The sequence below is a fragment of the Manis pentadactyla genome, chromosome 1, assembly GCF_030020395.1.
Source record: "Manis pentadactyla isolate mManPen7 chromosome 1, mManPen7.hap1, whole genome shotgun sequence".
In the NCBI taxonomy this organism is placed as follows: domain Eukaryota; kingdom Metazoa; phylum Chordata; class Mammalia; order Pholidota; family Manidae; genus Manis; species Manis pentadactyla.
The window spans coordinates 94,130,460-94,150,688 of record NC_080019.1 but is presented as its reverse complement, the minus strand read 5'-3'; the positions used below and the strand labels follow the sequence as shown (position 1 = coordinate 94,150,688).

Here is a 20,229-nt window from a genome sequence, read left to right as displayed (position 1 = left end):
TCTACCAACCATTTCCACATGTAAGGCACTGCATTAAGAGTTTTGAACGTGTTCCCTGTTGAACCTTAACTCCTGTAGTCCAGGACCAGAGCTGGGTTGCAGTTAAATCCAGATTCCAGTCCAGACCTGCATCTACTGAAATAGACGAGGGCCCACGGACACAGGGCTTCGCGCCCAAGCCCGGTCGTCTTTCACCCCCACATCCCTCCCTTGCTATTGTCCTCCCAGCTGCTTCCACCCTTGCCCGCCCCAGGCGTGCCCTGGTGAGTTCCGGCCGCCTAACGCGTGCTGCCCCCTGCAGGAGCATGGCCACCTGCCGCTCTGACAGTCTGGTGTACTTCGTATTTTTCCTGTTTCCACCAAGTGTGCCTGAACAGCCTTCTCCTTGGAATGCGGGAGAGGGAGAAAAGCGAGATGAGCAAAGACCCATGTCCACTGTGGTTAGGTTACAGGTAAAGCTGTGAATATTAAAACATTAACCATTGTATTTAATTAATAATTTACCGGTAAATGAACCCTTGTGAGGTAAGTACTATTATCCTCATTTTACCAATGAGAAACAGCACAGAGAAGTTAAGAAATTCACCCAAGATAACTAGCCAGGGAGAAGTAGAACCAGCATTAAAACCCAGGTCTGTCAGGTGCCAAAGCCTTGTGCATAAGTCTGCTTTATACCATTTTCCCTCTCTAATCCGTGGGAGTCTGCGATTTTTATTCTTCCTCCTTTTTGGGCATTTATGCAAGACTTGATTGTTGAAGTACAAGAAACAACCTTGATCATGAAGTTGAAAGGAGTGTGGCCCATGGAAATCTTTATCAATTCATCTGAAAGTATTCAGCAGGTTTCACGCATTATGCTGAGTCACATTAGGAATTCATGCCAGCCTCTAATTCTTTACACTCTCTGGCATGCTGGCACTGGATGGGTTTACCTACCACTAAGATAGCTTAAAAACCTCATTGCCTAAGCCCTCAGTAATGCTGATAAAATACATATACCTGCACTTATAAATCATTATCTTCACTTACATTTTTAAAATTTTATATAATGTTTTCCAAAAGGTTGCTGGACAGTTCCAACTCACTATGGACTGGCTGTGATTGCTTTTTATGCACTGTTTCTCTATCCTATTATCACCTTTTATGTAACTACTATGGACTGAATTGTGCCCTTACCCCTCACCAAAAAAAATCACAAGCTGAAGCCCTCACCCTTAATTGTATTGATATTTGGAGTTGGGACCTTTAGGAGGTATAATTAGGTTTAGATAAGGTCATGAGGGTGAAGCTGTCATGAGGAGACTAATGCCCATATAACAGAGGAAGCAGAGAGCTCACTCTCTCTCTGCCATGGGATGACACAGCAAGAAGGCAGCCATCTGCTAACCAGGAAATGAGCTCTCACCAGAACCCTGCCATGCTCTGGCTCCCTGATCTCAGACTTCCAGCCTCCAGAACTGTGAGAAAACAAACATCTGTTGTTTAAGCTACCCAGTCTATGGCATTTTGTCATGGCAGCCCAAGCTAACTAAGACATAGTATTAGATTACTTTTTTTGTATCATTTTTATGCATTTCTTTTAACATAAAATTAACAGAATTGTTTTATCATTTATAACCTACTTCACATTTGGTTGGATGGAAGAATGTCCTTATTTCTTGGAGCTATAAGCTAAGGAATTTAGCTTTAGTGAAGTATAATGATGCCTCCTACACTGTATTTTCAATAATCCCCAAAAACTTACATAGAAAGAGAGCTAAAACAAAAATGAAGTAATGTTAACAATTGTTGAATTTAAGTGAAGAGCATACAGGTACACTTCTTTTATTTTTCTGTAGGTTTCAAAGTTTGAAAAATAAAAAGTTGGAAGTGTACTGGTCAGATCCTGCTGCAATATTGTTAAAATCTCAGTGGCTTATAACAAAAAGCATTCATTTATTTCATTCACAGGTTTACAAATTGGCTAGGTGGCTTTGCTTCAGGCTGTAGGTCAGGCTTATTGCTGCTGTACATGTCTCTTGTAATGGGATCAGTACCTAACCAGTGTATAACCATCTTGCAGCAGATGGCAGAATCCAAGAGGGTAAGAGAAACATACAATGTTTCCTCAGATTGGAATCAGAATAGTCATTTCTTCCCGTATTCCACTAGCCAAAGTAAGACACACAGTGGGGCCCAACATCAGTAGATCTGGAAACAATAGCATACCCACAGCAAACATAGCAAGTGTGGGGAGATCCAATACAAACTACCAGAGGGAAACATTCCTTACATATCAGAAGGGTGAATGGGGACAGATGCCAGAGAAAAAGACTATTTATATCCAACTCAACATAAAGGTTCAAAACTGACTTAAAATAAAGGTCTTTATTTTGAAAAAATATCGAAGTTTTGAAAAAAATAGAAGAAAGCCTCACTTGAAGAAATCATGGTACAAAGCACATGGAAGCATAAAGGTGGTAAAACACTCTTTCACTTAAGTTGGTGATAGGGTATGTGTAGTGAGGTAAGTGATTTTTAACCAAGAGGTACCTCCTCGAATACCACCGACTTTGTAGCCATTCAGGGTTGCAGAGAGCATGTGCCTAAGGCAGCTGCCCTGATTCACCAGCCAACCAGCTATCTGTGAGGGAGTCTGCGATGAAATGCAAACTTGAGCTGTGCCTTTGACTTCTGATTTCTTTCAGAATAACTACACTACCTCTCTGACTGAGCATCTTAACCTGAAAATTAGCATTTTTGCACTAATACAGTCTCTAAATACTTACTTTTCCTTCATGGCTGTAACAATCACTTAAAGGAGTCTTTCCATGTATTAAATTTTGAAAAAAAAAAAGTGTTAGAGTGAAATTCAAATTATGTGTAGTAGAAAATCAAATATATAAATATACTTATATATTATATATATATCTAACTTACACATATTTCATAATATATATATTTTTAATGCACATATTATATCTCTGTGAGTATCTATATAAAAAACCAAATGACTTCATAAATGCCTCGTGTTTCCCTTTAGGGTAAGACTTATATTCAATTTATTAGGAGGAAAACAATGAAGATGCAGAATAAAGCTCCTTTATAAAACAGCTACATCATCAAACAGATTGTATTCCCAACTCTGAACTGAAGGAGCTTGTCAGCTTTCTTTCTTTTCAAGTAAATCAGCCCTGTTGGGCTTCAGTCCAGGAAGCCTCTCTGCTTTAGTTCGTTTTATCTCTCACTGACCTTTACTTCCCAGATGTGTATCTCATGTAACAGATCTGTACACTTGACCCTGACTACTTAGATCAAACACAAAAGGAAAAGAAGCTAAAGGAGAAAGGTTCCCATACTAAGTGGACAGCAGAAAGTCTTCATATTTTAGAGTCTTGTTTTTAATAATACAATTTTCCCTTAACCTGACTTTTTTTAAAAATTAAAGTTTCATCAGTAGCATGGAGCTCTGAAATTTCCAAACAGCTTGAAATTAATTTTATACTTTCTAAGATTTTAATTGCTGTCAAAGTTTTGCTTCACATTCCCTCTCTTTGGAAACCTTAATGTAAAAATATTCATTTATTTTCAGCTTTAGTAAAATGATAAAACTCATAGTGAGAAATTTAAATGGCAGAGAGCTTCCTTCTATTTTGTAATTTAATGTGTAAATAAAGTCAGATTTTAACAGCTAGACATTTCACTATACTTGTTCATCATTCAAATTGACCACCAGAAAAAAAGAAAGATTATCTTTTTGGTTGCTTCAAATCTTTTTTTAAAATCATTTAGCTTCTTTCCCATCGATTCAAGCAATAAGAGACCTAATGTTCCTTGAACAACTTATATTTGAAAATGCTTTTTGCTTCCTGAAAATACTCAAGTTTTATAACATTGGAATTTTTTTCAATAAAGTAGAATTCAAGAATATAAGCAAATTTCTCACCAGGGACCTTTGAAATATTTCAATGTATAGGCAATTCAATTTAAATACTAAAAATAGTTTATTTTATAACATATTTTCTTAAGATCTGACAGACTTATACCTTCCCTCTATATAATCAATTAATTTTTCTTAATATGCATCCATCACTAATATACATTAATATCTAAGTGTTTCTTATAAATACATGGTAAGGTGCCAATTAAAATGAAGACCTTTCTTGTTATTTACATTGTCAGAGCAGTGACTCCATGCATATAGAAATAGTCCTAATTAGCCACAAGACAGTCCCAATAATATATTGATGGATTAAAAGAAATAAGTGTATAACCTGACTTTTCTCCTTGGTTCCAGGTCACCTAAAAAATAATTGCTGAAATTTTGCTCACTTTTACATCTATTTGCTAAGACCTTCCTTATGAATATCCAGGACTCCCCATGGATGTCTTGCTCACATGCCCCACCTCCTCCCCAAGTCCAGCTGGACTCCACCTGAGCTCCTCCTCCAGCAATGGGGGTGACAGTGCATTGTGAAGCTGGTGTCTCCCTACTGTGTACACCCATTGCATAGTTGTTCCTTCTCTTGATATTTTAGAAAGATTTAAATGAAAAATATTTTCTGTTTCTTTCTCCTGCTCCCATAGAACTCAAACATGAGATTAAAGAGGACCAGCCTAGGGTATAAATCTAAACAACATGGATAGGTTGCATTAGAATCCCTCCTTTTAAGTAACAACTTATATCACAAAAATTTATTCTCTCCCAGGAGAGTTCTTAGATCTTATGCTTATTAGCTTCCTGTTTCTTAAATGCTAACCCAACATTTTCCACACAAACTCAGAAATGTCTGGATCCCACTTTAAATTTAAAGCCCTTGGTCCAGGTAAATATCTGCATCTAAAGTAATATATGGATATCACTAAAACATTTTCAAAACTACTTCTATTGCATATTAAAATAAGAATCTCCAGTTCTCATGGCTTAATTTTGGAGGTACATGTTGTAGTGGGCATTTGTAGGTTTTCTAACTGAAAAGCATTTTTTGTTTGGCACAGTTTTAAGCTTAAGAGTCTTGCATCTTCAAGGTAGAACCCAGGAATCTCAACCTCCCTGTAGCCAGGACTCAGGCATGTAACCTAGACTCTACCAATAAGGCATACTCAAAGGGGCTTCAATTTGGAAGTAAGCAACTTGAGGAAGGGGCCCCTGCATGCAATTCAACATGTTGGTGAAGCTTATAGTAGAACTATCTGACTTTCTCAAAGACTTAAGTTATGCAGGGAGCTATGGCAAAGTTGGAGAGGAATAGTCTCTCCTTACTATTTGTCTTTGTTAACAGGATTCCAAATTAGTCCAAGGTGCAGCCTCAATGTTCTATGAAGCTTTCCCTGAAACAGCTCTTCTTCTGTTTCTCACAGACTTTTTGAGTCACATAGGACTCAAACATGTAATAGGGACTGCACTCTATTCAGTGTATGTCCTCCTGACTTATTACTGTTTGTTTTCATTGGGTGTTTTCCACAAAACTGGTTCAGTCTTCCCTGAATAAGATTCTCAAGCCTCCTACAAACAGGTGTCTGGTTGGCCCTACCCACAGTTTCACTCTAGTCACATTTGAATCCCACTTAGACCCAAGGTGGAGTCTATACTTTTATCAATGTCTTAAATGATAAATTACTAAAGGGGGAGCATCTTTGAACAAATTTAAGCATGCTTAAGTAAATGTCAAATAATCAAAATGTTCCATTTCAAATTTTAGAGTGACAAAAATGGGTCTTTTCACTACTAGGACAACTCCAAGCCCCATCCTATAGTTGCAAGAGGCCCCATCTTTATCCCAGGATTCTTCTCTGGAGATATTTCCAAAGACCTCCAGCATTGTTTACTAACCTAAAGAGTTAATCCCCAGTCATAACTATCTGAGCCTCTCCAGACAGCCCAAAGACCCTTGCAGTTTCTGCCAGTGGCAGTCAGAGCCACCCAGACAAATGCCCATTTGCTGTTGCTATTATAGTTGTCTTGAGCCAGAGAAATTCAAGCATGAGTCACACTTTGTACCCAGAACCAGCCTCTCTTACAATTGCTCTAAGCCTGGTAGGACTATTCCCTCATGACCTCCCAGAAACATGACTAAAAAACAAGCTCTATGCTCCTGAAGAGACCATCTCAAATTCTTAGGTATTCAATCCTTAACAAACTCAAGTAGAGGACACTAGTGGTCCTGATTGAATATCTTTTAAGAAAACTATTTCTGTTGCCTCTTTTAGAAGTAAAGTACATACATCTAATTGACACTACTAGGTAGAACACAATGTGTGCATTCTCAGATTTGAGGTAACCTCATACCTGTACTCGAAAGCAAAGGGTGGATATTTCCTATCCTACAGACTTGAGATGAAAGAGCCTATTCTGAATAATTTCCTTAATAAAAATAGTCAGTTCCAAAAGCAAAAACATTTTTACCTCCATAAAAACAAACTGCCAGCCATCCTGAAGAGTTTCTTCAATCTCTTAAAAGCTGAAGTCCCTGCTGCATAAGTACTTTTACTTAATCTAAAAACAGTTCATGCTTTCTTACCTAAAAACCATTTAAAAATTTTATACATGTATTTTTTAATAAGAACTACCTGCAGATGATATACAATTCAAAATATACAAAGTAGATCTCTCTCCCACACCATTCACCTTCCCAGAAACAACCACTCAAAAATATTTTGATTCCTTCTCAGGACTGCAGAAAAACCAAATGCCAGCATAATAGTTCTTTGGGAGCTGCCTCTGCCAACTGCTTAATTTTCAACTTTCTTCGTGTTAGGATTCCGCCATGCTCCAATTTCTGTATTTTCTTCCAGTCCCTGTAATTGTCTTGATCTGCTACCTTATAACCAAGTAGACTCTTTCACTTCTTATTTTTGCCCAGTAAAAGATGGTGGCTATTTTACCCCTTAATGGAAGCTTTGCTCTGCAAAGTGAGGAAGTCATATTTTTGGCTAGATATTACTTATTAATTTGTTTTCCTAATCCAGTATAGTTGGTTACTTATTCTGATTTTTTAAGCTTTCCTGCGATTATGAACATCTAAAAAAGCATATATAGCATGATAAAAACTGTAAAGGGTCTGAAATTTTAATCTACTTGTTAATATTAAGCTAATACTTAGCCTCCCATGATCTGATGGGGGCTGGTAGAAGACATGAGACTTCTGGGACAAAGACAAAGGACAATTTATTGCTCACAGAAATAGCAATAGCCAGAGAACCATCACTTGTGCCAGTTCCCCAGCCTCCCTTCCTACAGTGTGACATCAAGAAGATAAAATAATACCTGCACATGAAGGGATAGTACATTTCAGGAGACAAACCCTCAGCAAAAGAATCCCAACTCTTTTATAACAGGAAGTAAATTTGTCTGATTTTTGTTCAAACAAAAAGAGACATGTTTACTGTGCTAGATAGTAGGCAAGCCTGCCCATTGCTCTGGAGGGAGACACTACCTTTATCTTCCAAGGCTATTTATTCCACAAACATGCTTGAAAAGATATTCATAACAAGCTACCCTATTCCTCTGCTCACAAGATATGCAGATGTGAGAGATTATGGAAAATTATCTCTAAACATACAATGCCCACAATCTGCTTGGCACCAGTAGGAATTTTAATCCCTTAATTCTGCAAGTTTTTCTTGAACACTTACTTTGTTCCAGAGGCCATGACTGGTGTCCATTAAAGGAAAAAATGTATGTAAAGGAATTTTTTTTCCATTACCATAGTTGATCTATCTTTTTAGTATTTGCCAGTAGTAGGTATTGTGCCCATTTCTGTTGCTGTTTTTGCCCAACATCTACAGTGGTTTTACCTCCACAGTAAGGATTTAACTGAAGAGTAAGAGTGCTGAAGCCCCAGAGTCCTGGTTTCCTCCGCACCAAACAGACTGGCTTCTCTCCGCACATAGCCAGCTTCCCTCGGGCCTTCAGCCTCTTCCTTTCATAAAGGGATTAAGGGAGAAACTGATTAGACTGGAACTCAAAAATACAAAATTCTCAGTTGTGAATTCAGACAATACTTAAGCACATCTAAAAATGTTAGGCCAGAGATTGTTCCATTGGATTGCTTTCTAATTTAAGTTGATCAAATTTCCTTACCTAGAATTTGGCATGTGTATATTTAAATATGGTATGTTATATAATGAATAAAAACCACTGATGACTTTAAATATTTTTAACATACATTCATGTAACAAACTTTTCAAGATGAAGAAATCAACTATTTCATAAATTCATATACAACATATAAATAGTTTATGTAATATATCAAACCCACACACACACACAAATATGGTAGATAAGAGAATGTTAGTTTCTGGGTTTGGTTTAGTTTTGTTGCTCTTACTTTCGTTTATTTATTTTCTTTTTTCAAACAACTCACTGAAATATAATTGACATGCAGCAAACTGCACATATTTGAAGTGTACAATTTTGAGTTCTAATACATGGATATATGCATAAAATCATCACCACACTCAAGATAATAAACATCCACCCCCCAAAAGTTTCCATATGCCCCTTTGTAAATCTTCCTTCCAAAAGAGTGAAAAGGCAACCTATGGAATGGAAAAAAATATTTGCAAACCATGTAAGCGATAAGGGGTTCACATCCAAAATATATAAGGAACTCCTAAAACTCAAAAGCAAAAAATAAATAAATAACCCAATTAAAAAATGGCACAGACATTCTTCCAAAGACATACAAATGGCCAACGAGGATATGAAAAAATGCTTATCAGAGAAATGCAAATCAAAACCACAGTAAGAAATTACCTAGTACCTGTTAGGATGGTGATTATTAAAAAAATATATCAGAAAATAACAAGTGATGCATAGGATGTAGAGAAACTGGAATACTTATGCACTGTTGGTGGGGATGTAAAATGGAACAACTGCTATAGAAAACACCATGCAGGTCCCTAAACAAATGGTAAAATAGAACTACCATACAGTCCAGCAATCCCAGTTCTGGGTATTAATCCACAATAATTGAAATCAGGATCTCAAAAAGATATTTGCATACCCATGTTCAGGCCAGCATTATTCACAATAGCCAAGAGGTGGATGCAATCTAAATGTACACTGACAGAAGTGAATAAAGAAAATATGGTAATAAGGAAATCCTGCTATATTGTACAACAAGGATGAAGCTTGAGGACATAATTTCACTATGCTAAATGAAATAAGCCAATCACAAAAGGACAAATGCTGTATGCTTCCACTTATATGAGATATCTAAAGTAGTCAAACTCATAGAAACAGAAAGTACAATAATGGTTACCAGCAGCTGTTGGGAGAGGGATATAGGGAGTTTTTATTCAAAGGGTATAGAGTTCCAGTCATGCAAGATGAAAAACTTCTAGAAATCTGCTGTACAACATTGTGCTTATAGTTAACAATACTGTGCTGTAGTGTTAAAAATTTGTGAAGGAGAGAGAGCTCATTCTATGGGATTTTTTTTACCATAGTAAAAAATTTTACTCGGAAGAGACAATTATCAAATAAATACTTGATTTATTAATTAAAAAATTAATTAATAAAAAATAAATGTTTTATTATCAAGAATGAATTCTATGAAGAAGAATAAAAAGCAGAGTAAAAGGCTAAAGAGAAAAAAATCCAATTATATATGCATGGGTGGATCTATCTGTGGACTTTCCATTCTGTTCCACTGACCTATATGTCTATCATTATGCCAATACAATACTGTCCTTTCTTTTAACCATTTTTTGAGGTATGTTTCACATACAAAAATCTACACATATTTCATTTTAAGTGTCTTAAAACTTTGTCAGTTATACCTCAATAAAGCTGGGGGGCAAATAATAATTGAAAACTTCAGTGAAAAACTAAATACAGTAGTGTTTGGAAAAATGTCTCTACATATTTAATGTATACAACTTGACGAAATTGAAGATAAGTATACATCCAAGAAAACATCACCACATCTATGCTATAAACATATTCATCTATAAATTATTTAAAAATCCCATCACCCACAAAAGTTTCCACCTGCCCTTTTTATTTATTTTGTGTGTATGTGCATTATAAGAACATTTAAAAGGAAAGTAGAGGAAGACTGTGGAGTAGGAGGTTCCTAAACTCACCTCCTTCCATGGACATGAGTCAACAGCTATATGTATGGCAACTCTGAAAATACCTGAAGACTATCAGAAGTTCTGGAGCTAAAAAAACAAAGTGATGTCCACACTGAGAAGAGTAAGAGGGGCAGAGACAGAGAAGGGATCCAAACAGCCTCCACACACATGTGGCAACCTGCAAGCAGGGAAAACACCATGTGCAAAGGAGCAAAGGGATCAAGCCCCACACTGGGCATCCCTGGCCCTGGGGACCTGAGCCGGGAACACAGTGGGGCTTAACTGTGGGGCAACCTGAGAGATATAGGAAACCAAGGCTCTGCTTTTAAATGGCCTGCATGCCACATCAATTGGTCTAGACCCAGCATAGAAGCAGCAGTTTGGAAAGCACCTGGGTTATGTGTAAAGGAGATTTACTAATTTTAAGACCGTTACTGGGGGTTGGGGGGGCGATAAGGATTTTCAGGAGCTTTCTCCAAAAGTGGAAGTGCTGGCAGGCACCACTTTTCTTGCCCTCCTTCAGCCTAGCTGGCTGGATGCTTCTAACAGCTAATTCTGAACTTCTTCATCTTGCTAGCACTGCTTGACCTGCGCTGGTACTCCCCAGCAGACTCACCACTCCCAACTCTCCCTCCCTAGCAGGTACACTTCCAAAGGGGCTTTGCCACCTCCACCCCCCGCCCATCCAGCAGGCAGCTCTCATGAGGACCAGCACTCCTCCAGAGTTACTCTTGACCCCAAGAGGGGGTAAGCAGCCCCACTCACCAGTGCACCTGCAGTACATACAATCGAGCCTTTCAGCAAGTTGCACCAAAGACCAGGCTACATACCAGGGTGTTCACAGCAACTGTGGTCAGTCACTGCAGATAGCCAGGGCTGGAGTCCACCCTGTCCAGCAGTGTGCCCACAGCAGTGGTAGCACAAAGAACAGGCGAATGTGTGCAGCTCATATATGGGAAAGCCCTGGAGCAGGTGATTCTGGTGACCAGAGGACACAGGACACTTTCTACATGATGTCACTACTGTCAAAACAAAGAGACATAGCTGACCTACCTAATAATAGAAACTGACACAGAGAGTCGACAAACAAGGTAATGTTCCACACAAGGTCACAAAGATGCTCACCCAACTGGAGAGAAGAGTGGATGAACTCAGTGAGAACTTGAACAAAGAACATAGAAAATATAAAAAATAACCAAGCAGAGCTGAAGAATACAATAACTGAAATGAAAAATACACTAGAGGGAATCAACAGCAGATGATAGGATGCAGAAGAATGGATCAGCCATCTGGAAGACACAATAGTGGAAAGCAACCAAGCTAAACAGCAAAAAGAAAAAAATTTTTTTAATGAGTCAAGGTTAAGGGATCTCTGACAACTTCAAGTGTAATAATATTCCCATTAATAGAGATCCCCAAAAGAGAAGAGGACGGGGCAGAAATTTTATTCTTTGAAGAAATATTTGGGGAAATTTTCTCTAATTGAAGAAGAAAACAGACATCCATGTCCAGGAAGTATAGAGAGCCCCAAACAAGATAAACCCAAGGAGGTCCATGGGTTTATTAAACTGGCAAAAATTAAAGATAAAGAGCACATCTGAAAAGCAGCAAATGCAAAGCATATATTTCCTTAAAAAGGAAATCCTATAGGGCTATCAGTTCATTTTTCAGAAAAAAACTTCACAATTAGAGGGAGTAGCATGATATATTCAAAGTGCTTAAAGGAAAAAAAAAACTACAACCAAGAATATTCTACCCAGAAAGGTTATCATTCAAAATTGAAGGAGAGATAAAGAATTTCCCAGACAAGTGCAAGTTAATCAAGTTCATCACCACTAAACTGGCTTTATGAGAAATGGTAAAGGGACTTATTTAAGTGGAAGAGAAAAGGCCATATCTAGAAGTAAGAATATGATGGAAGCAAAATTTTCACTGGTAAAAAAGAGCAAACATATAGCAAAGGTAATAGATTAATCACTCATAAAGCTAACTGATGAAGGTTAAAAGACAGAAGTAGTAAAATCAATTATATCTACAAAAATTAGTTAAGGTATACACAAAAATAAAAAGATGAAAAATATGACATCATACACATAAAATGTGGAGGGGAGAATAAAAATATGCTGCTTTTTAGACTGTGTTCAAACTTAAGTGACCATCAACCAATTTAGACTGCTATATGCTTAGAATGTAATATATGAACCTCCTGATAATGACAAATCAAAAACCTATAATAGATACAAAACAATGAATGAAGAAGAATCTAAGCATAACACTAGAGAAGTCATCAAACCAAAAAGGAAAAGAGCAAAAAAGAAGAAAGGAATGGGGAACAGCAAAAAAAAACAGAAAACAACAAAATGGGAAGAAGTACATACCTATCAATAATTATTGATAAACAAAAAAAAACAGAAAACAATTAACAAAATGGCAAGAAGTACATACCTACAATAATTAAATGTAAATGGAATAAATGTTCCAATCAAAAGACATAGGGTGACTGCATGGATAAGAAAACAAGACCCATCTATACGCTGCCTACCAGAGACTTACTTCAGATCTAAAGACACACACAGACTGAAACTGAAGGGATGGACAAAGATATTCCATGCAAATAAAAGAGGGAAAAAAAATCTGGGGTAGCCATGCTTACATTAGACAAAATAGACTTAAAAACAAAGACTCTAGTAAGAAACAAAGAAGGGCGTTACATAAAGATAAAAGTTTCAATCCAACAAAAGGATATAACAATTGTAAATATCTATGTACCCAAAATGTAAATACATAAAGCAAATATTAACAGACATAAAAGGAGAGATGGGGGGGCCTTTAACACCCCATGTACATTGTTGAAGAGAGTATCAGACAGAAAATCAATGAAGAAATAGTGGCTTTGAATAACACATCAGGTCAGATGGACTTAACAGATATATATACAACATTTCAACCAAAAACAGCAGAATACACATTCTTTTCAAGTGCACGTGGAACATTTTCCATAGAAGAAGGCTACCCTTATCACCTGTAGTCCCTGGACTGGCTGGTCTGTGCCATTTATTTAGACCTCTCAAAGTTGCCTCTAAAAGATGAAGGGATTTTAGCAATACTGCAAGAAAGAGATGGGTTTCTTCCCTCCATAACAAATCACACAGAGAGAGTTCTCAGGCCACTTTTCCTCCTTAATCTTTGCCAATTTCACTCACACAGGTGGGGACAGGCCAGCTGCTACTCTTGGGTATACTCACTGAGGTGGGGAAGTGAAAGAGGACTTCACGCATAACTATTGTGTCCCACCATTCACACCACCTACCAGGGGTTCCCCTTTGCCTCCCTGGGAAAAAAAAAAACCTCTTGATTTTTTGCCTCTTGATAAGGAGATAGAACCTAAGAGGCCTGCCTTTCTACCTTGGCTAGTAGGAACACAAACTATTCCTGGTATTATGTGAGCTCCATGGACTATTCTGCCTGATTCTTTCTGGATAAACATTTGAAAGCCAGGTCTCCAGAACTCTCTCACTGTGCAGCTCTCTCCTCTCCAGTGCTCTGTCCTTTCCATTTTAAGTGTCTTGGCCTCCATGAATTCTGCACTCTGTCTCCTCCATTAGGGAGATTGCCAGGTTTTGTTTGGGCTCCCCTTCCCTGCCCCTGGAAACTCTCTTCAGCCTGTAGCTCGAGCAGCCATAGGGCTCCCTTTGTTTGCTTCCTTCTCTCAAGGATGATGATCCTATTCCAATACCTGAAAGCCATCGTTTCATATAGTTTGCCTGGTAATTTAGCTGTAAGATAAATCTTCTCTCTGTGAATCCATCATGGGCAGAATGGTAGCTAAGAATATAATTTTTAAATATTTATGTATATAAAACTAAATATTTAAGCTCAAGCAAAAGCATCATAGTTTATTTTTGTCCTATAACTTGTGTAAATCAAACTCTGCTCATGTATTAGCTGAACCACAAGAAGAAAATATTTTCTTAGGGCAGCATTTTTAAAAGAGAAATTTCCCTTGTAAGTATAAATAAGGAAATATCTATTATTATTGAGATGACAAAAATTTTATTTAATTGTAATATTTCCTGAGAATGAGGAAGTTGTCAAAAATTATCATTAGTTAATAAGGGGAAGCTACAGAATATGTCTTATGGTGACGTTACAACTGGAGCATATTCATATTTGTTTAAAATTTTTGAAGGGCCTGACATCATATTTGGTAGGTAAATTTTATATTCAGAACAGCAATAGATATATTTAGGGTTCTAAACAACTTTGTTTTTAGAAAAAATTAAAGAGTTTAACTTCCTTATTTAAAAACTTGGACAGAAATTTTTAGTATTATATATTATATATATATATATTTAAAGCCTATGTAAGTAAATAAATTCAACTTATATGGGTCTTTTAAGAACCACTAACTAATTGCTCTGAATACCTCTAATGACTTTTTTCAGAATTTGTTTAGAATGCCAATTATTCTAAAAGACATGTTCACTGTAATTCTTCCTCTATTCTTCCACTATAAGTTTTCCTCTATTTTAAAACTATTTTAACTTGTAGTGATATTGCTTTCTAGCAATTAAGCTAAAAATGTGCCTTAAATATTCAACTAACCTAAATTACATGAGCTATAACATCTCACCCATGAATTTCCAAGAAAAACATTTCTTAGAATTTAACTGACTAACCATACTTTTGCCACTAACTGAAAAAATACTACTACTCCTGAGAAGGTTCTTCCATTAAAATACCACTTCTAACTTGGGATATATTCATAGAAGACAAGTCTACATTCATTAAAAAATACTAAGGTCATTCTAGTGATATGATCTATTTAAATTCATATTCTTATTTATCATTGAAGCATATCTTTTTCACAGAAATTAAGTTAGCTCATGCTAGGCTCTCTGGAAACCAAGGAAGCATAATATACACATTTCGTGCCTTCATAGAATTGACAGTCTGGTTGTAAGACAAGGCATAGAAATACAGCAAATTAAATAATAATGTAAGAGATATAATAAGCAATTTGTGATTTGGTAAAAATTGATCCATTTATTAAAAGTCTACTATGTCAGCAATCTTACACATATTATGTCTAACCCTCTCAAAAATTCTTTAAGATGAGCATATTAAACAGAATTCTAGTTGCAAATAACATCTCTCCCTTTCCTTCTCCTCCCTTCCCCTCCCTTCCCATTCTCTGTATGCTTATGTTTCTCTCTCTCTCTCTCTCTCTCTCTCTCTCTCTCTCTCACACACACACACACACATACACACACACACACACACACTTTTCCTTCTCTCATTTCAGGTTGGCTTCATTCTCTAAAGATCCATGGCTACCCAGACCTAAAACTCTTGAGACCAGAGTCACTTTGGGCTTGCAACCTTAAACTCTTACAACCAGGGAGAAAAGAGGTTTTTTCTCCTAGCTTCACTTTGAAAAAGAGAAAATCTGAGGGAGAACTTCTGATTGATCTGACTTAGATTCCATGTTCATGTCTTGGAGGGATTACTGTTGCTATAGGGATGAAGAACTGTAATTGCTGCAAACAGACGGTTCTTTCACCACTAGAAAAAAGGCAAGCACAATAAAGTCACTAGAGAAGATGTTGTAAGCCAGTGTACTCTTTCCAGTACACCCAGGCTTCCTTTTCATTACTAACTCACGATGAGATCAAAAAGAAAGCATGTATGGAAAAAGAATGTGAGAATTTTTCATGACATTAACTAAAAAAAAAAAACAGGTCATTTGTATCACTTCTGAGTTTGACTGATTTAACATGTTTCTCTATCTTCTAGGCTTTCTGTAAAATCTCAAATAAGGATTGGTATAGTGTGGCTTGAGGGTCAAATGTGACCTGATACCTGCTCCATAAATAAAGTTTTATTGGGACAAAGCCATGTCATTTATTTACATATTGTCTATATTTCCTTTCATGCTATAATAGCATGAACTCTAGTTGCAAATAACTAGAAGTTGTAGCAGAGACTGTATGGATCACAAAGCCTAAAATATTTACTATCTGCAAAATACGTCAGTCACGAGTATGGTAGTACAGCATGAAGAATATAGGCAATGATTCGGTAACATCTGTGTCGACAGATAGTAACTGTACTGGTTGGGGTCAGGATTTAATAATGCGGGTACCTGGTTAACCACTGTGCTATGTACTTGAAACCAATATAATACTGTATATCTACTCTACTTCAATAAAGAAAGTCTCAAATCTCTTTTAAAAAATTTCTATCTGGTCCTTTACATAAAAAAAGTTTAGACTCCTCATCTAGACACTTGATTATATTCAGATTCAGCTGATTAGCCCAGAATACTTTATAGGTATGCTATGTTATTATTTATATCACATTATGAAGTACATAATATTCAATTGTCTTACTTTTAGTGATAAGAAGGAATCACCTCACAAAGTTAAATATAATTTACCACATGACCCAGCAATTTCATTCCTGCGTAGATAACGAAAGAACTGAAAACATATGTTCACACAAAGATTTTTACACAAATGCTCTTAGCAGAATAATTCACAATAGCCAAAAATAGAAACAACCCAATGTCCATCAACTAATGAATGAATAAACAAAATGGGGTATACCCATATAATGGAATATTATTCAACAGTTAAAAGGAACAAAGTACTGATGCAAGTTACAACATGGATAACCATGAAAACATTGTAAGTGAAGAAGCCATATTATATGATTCTGTTTAAATGAAATGTCCAGAATAAGCAAATCTATAGAGAGAAAATAGATTAGTGGTTGCCAATAACCGGTGCGAGGGAAAATGGGGAATTACTGCTAATAGATATGGGGTTTCTTTATGAAGTGATAATAAATGTTCTAGAATTAGATAATAGTGATGGTTGCACTACTCTGTGACTATAATAAAAAAACACTGAATTGTAAGCTTTAAAGTATGAATTTTATTATATATGAGTTACTTCTCAATAAAGCTGAAAGGATGAAATCATAGGATTCAGATTATATCAGCCTGATCCCTCCATTATAAAATTCTCCCATTAACCTTTTACTCATGTTTTATTACTTATACTGTATGTATTATAATATATGATTGTTGAGCATTATTTCATTAGAAGTTGCAAAACAGTGATTTTCTAATTCTATCATTCTTTCTACATCTACTAGCTGTACTTCTTCGTTACAGAAGGATTTTCCTTCATCAACCATTCGGTTACATAAATGTACAATTCATGCAGTCAAGGAAAGATGAGCTTGGTTCTTTTACTTTTTCAGTTTTCAGAGAAATGATTGGTACTCTGGCAACCTCCAGTGGTGATTGGTGAGATATTTTGTTCTTCGTTTTGTTGCCATTACAAACTCAGTGGTCTTTATATATGTGCTGTGTTTCATTTTAATGCAGCATTTTTGATACTCAAATTGTCCCATGCACTGGGGAGCTCCTTTCCAGCTGGCTCCTATGTCCTGCTGACATGATTTCATTAGGCTTTTTGTAAACATTTTTATTAAGATATAATTCACATACTATACAATTCATCCATTTAAGGTAAGCAATTCAATTGTTTTTATTATGTTCACAGAAGTTTACAACCATCACCCACAATAAATTTTACACCATTTTCATTCCCCTCAAAAGAAACCCCATTACCCATCAGTACTAACTCCTTATTTTTCCCACCCCACCTGCTCCCCCATCCCCCACCCTAGGTAACTACTAATATACTTTCTGTCTCTATAGATTTGCCTATAAAGGATATTTTATAAAATCAGAAACATACAAAATGCAATCTTTTCTGTCTGCCTTCTTTCACTTAGCATGTTTTCAAGATTTATCCCTATTATAGCATTTGTCAGTACTTTGTTCCTTTTAATAGCTGAATAAATATTTCATTGTATGGATATAACACATTTAGCTTGTCCATTTACCAGTTGGACATTTGAGGTGATTCCGATTTTTTGATATCATGAAATAATGCTGTTATGAACATTTGTGTACAAGTTATTGTGTGGACCTATGTTTTCAATTCTCTTGTATATAGCTCTATTTTCTCTTTCCCCTCTTGGTGCCATAATTGTTACACATATCACATCTATATATGTTACAAACCCAACAATACACTGTTCTATTACTATATAGTTTTGTCTTTTTAAGAAGTCGAGAGAATAAGAGAGAGCAAGTATATATCTAGAGTTTATTAAATGAATCTCTTTATTTACCATTTCTCATTCTCTCCCTTTGTTCCCACAGAATCATTACCTTCTGGTATCATTTTTTTACTCTAATATAGCTTTGCTCCTACCTACCTCCTTTGTGCCGTTTTTGTTAAATATGTTGCATTTCTCTTTATTATAGGATCAATAATTCAATTATATATATAGTTTCATAGAACTGCTTTTAAATTATAGTTAGGAAATATGCATTTATACCACACACCCCTTCACTTCAGATGCCAGCTGTAAGCCTCAGGCTCTTACCTGTACTTCTTACTGATTGGCTACAGATTGGAGGTTCCAATGACCACCATTAGGTTTGATTAATTTGCTAGAATAGCTCACAGAACTCAGGAAAACTTACATTCATCAGTTTATTAAAGGATGTGATAAAAGATATGAATAAACAGTCACATGAAGAAACAGGCTAATGTCTGTTCTCGTGGAGCTCAGAGCCTGGCTTGGTGTTATAAGGAAGTATTTTGGTTCCCCAACCATAGAAGCTCCCCAAAAGGAAAAAAGGAACTGAAAAGCTTTCAACCAGGTTTTTATGGAGGCTTCATTACATAGTCATGATTATTAAGTTATTGGCCATTGGCTGATTCATTAATTCTACAGCCTCTCTCCCCTCCCTGGAGGTCATGGGGTAGGACTGAAAGCCCCAGTCCTCTAATCACATGGCTGGTCCTCCTGGCAACCAGACCCCACTTTTGGGTGGAGCCCAAAAGTGACCTTCATTAATAAATATACCTGTTTCACCTTTATGGCTCTGAAGTGTTCACAGAAACTGTGGATGAAGACAAATACATCTGAAAAATATATATTGGTCATCTGAGTGACCAAATATTTATGTCTTAAATCATTATGTTGCAGTGTATAAGTACTCATAGTTCCTTTTTTAAAAAATACAAAAAATTGCACATGAAAACACCATTCCTCACCTAGATCTTCTTTATTCCTTTTTATAACTAACTACACAGTGTTCCATTGTGAGAATGTACCATTGTCTATTCAAAATGTCCCCTATTGATAGACATTTTGTTTTGTTGTTTTTCAGCACATAGTTTTCTTTTGCTACATAACAAATTATACCACAAATTTATCAACATAAAACAACAAAAATTTATTACCTCATGGTTTCCATGGGTCAGGAGTCTGGACACAGGTTACCTGGGTTCTCTGCTTAGCATCCCATCAGGCTGAAATCAAAGTGCTGACAAAGGCTGTGATCTCAAGTGTAGTTTGGAGTCCTTTTCCAAATTCACTGGTTGAGGGAAGAATTCAGCTCGTTGTGGTTGTAAAGTGAAGCCCTGTTTTCTTGCTTGCTATAAGATAGGGCTACTGTCAAAACCTAGAAGCTTCTCTGGGGTCCTTACCATAGGATCTCCTCCAGAGATCCTCTCACATTTGGTAGCTTACTTCTCCAAAGCCATCCAAAGAACTTCTTTTTTAAGGAGTCATCTGATTAGGTTAGGCCCACTCAACATAATGTTCCTTTTGATTAACTCAAAGTCCCTAACTCATTACGGACCTTAATTACATCTGAAAAAAATTCCTTTAATTTTGCCATATAATGTAGCCTAAACTTGAGAGTGATAGTCTATCCTATTCACAGATTCTGCTTCACTCAAGAGAAAGGGGTTATACAAGGCATATATTGTGGCAGGGAGTGAGAATCTTGGGTCTATCTTAAAATTCTGCCCACACATCTAGCATAAAAAATAATGTCACAATGAGAGCTCTGTGCATATGTTATTTTGCATTTCTGTCAGTGTATTCTTGAGACAGATTCCTAGAAGTAGGACTATGCATTTGTAATTTTGCTATATATTGCCAAAGTTTCCTCCACTGGGGTCAATCTTGAATTCCCATTAGCAATGTAAGAAAGCGCCAACAGCCTCAATAACAGAGTAAGTTAGGTTTTGCCAATGCAGTTGGAAATAAATGGTATTTTACTGTAAT

At 36.5% G+C, this 20,229-nt stretch overlaps 1 protein-coding gene across 1 annotated transcript in view; it reads right to left on the bottom strand.

Moving 5' to 3' along the window:
- Nucleotides 1-19,771, bottom strand: part of OTOL1 (otolin 1) — a 43,986-nt gene extending 24,215 nt beyond the window's left edge. The window contains exon 1 of the mRNA XM_036906135.2: nucleotides 19,398-19,771. The gene's annotated coding sequence lies outside the window, so the exon portion shown is untranslated. The remainder of the gene's footprint in view (nucleotides 1-19,397) is intronic.
- Between the last annotated feature and the right edge of the window lie 458 nt (nucleotides 19,772-20,229).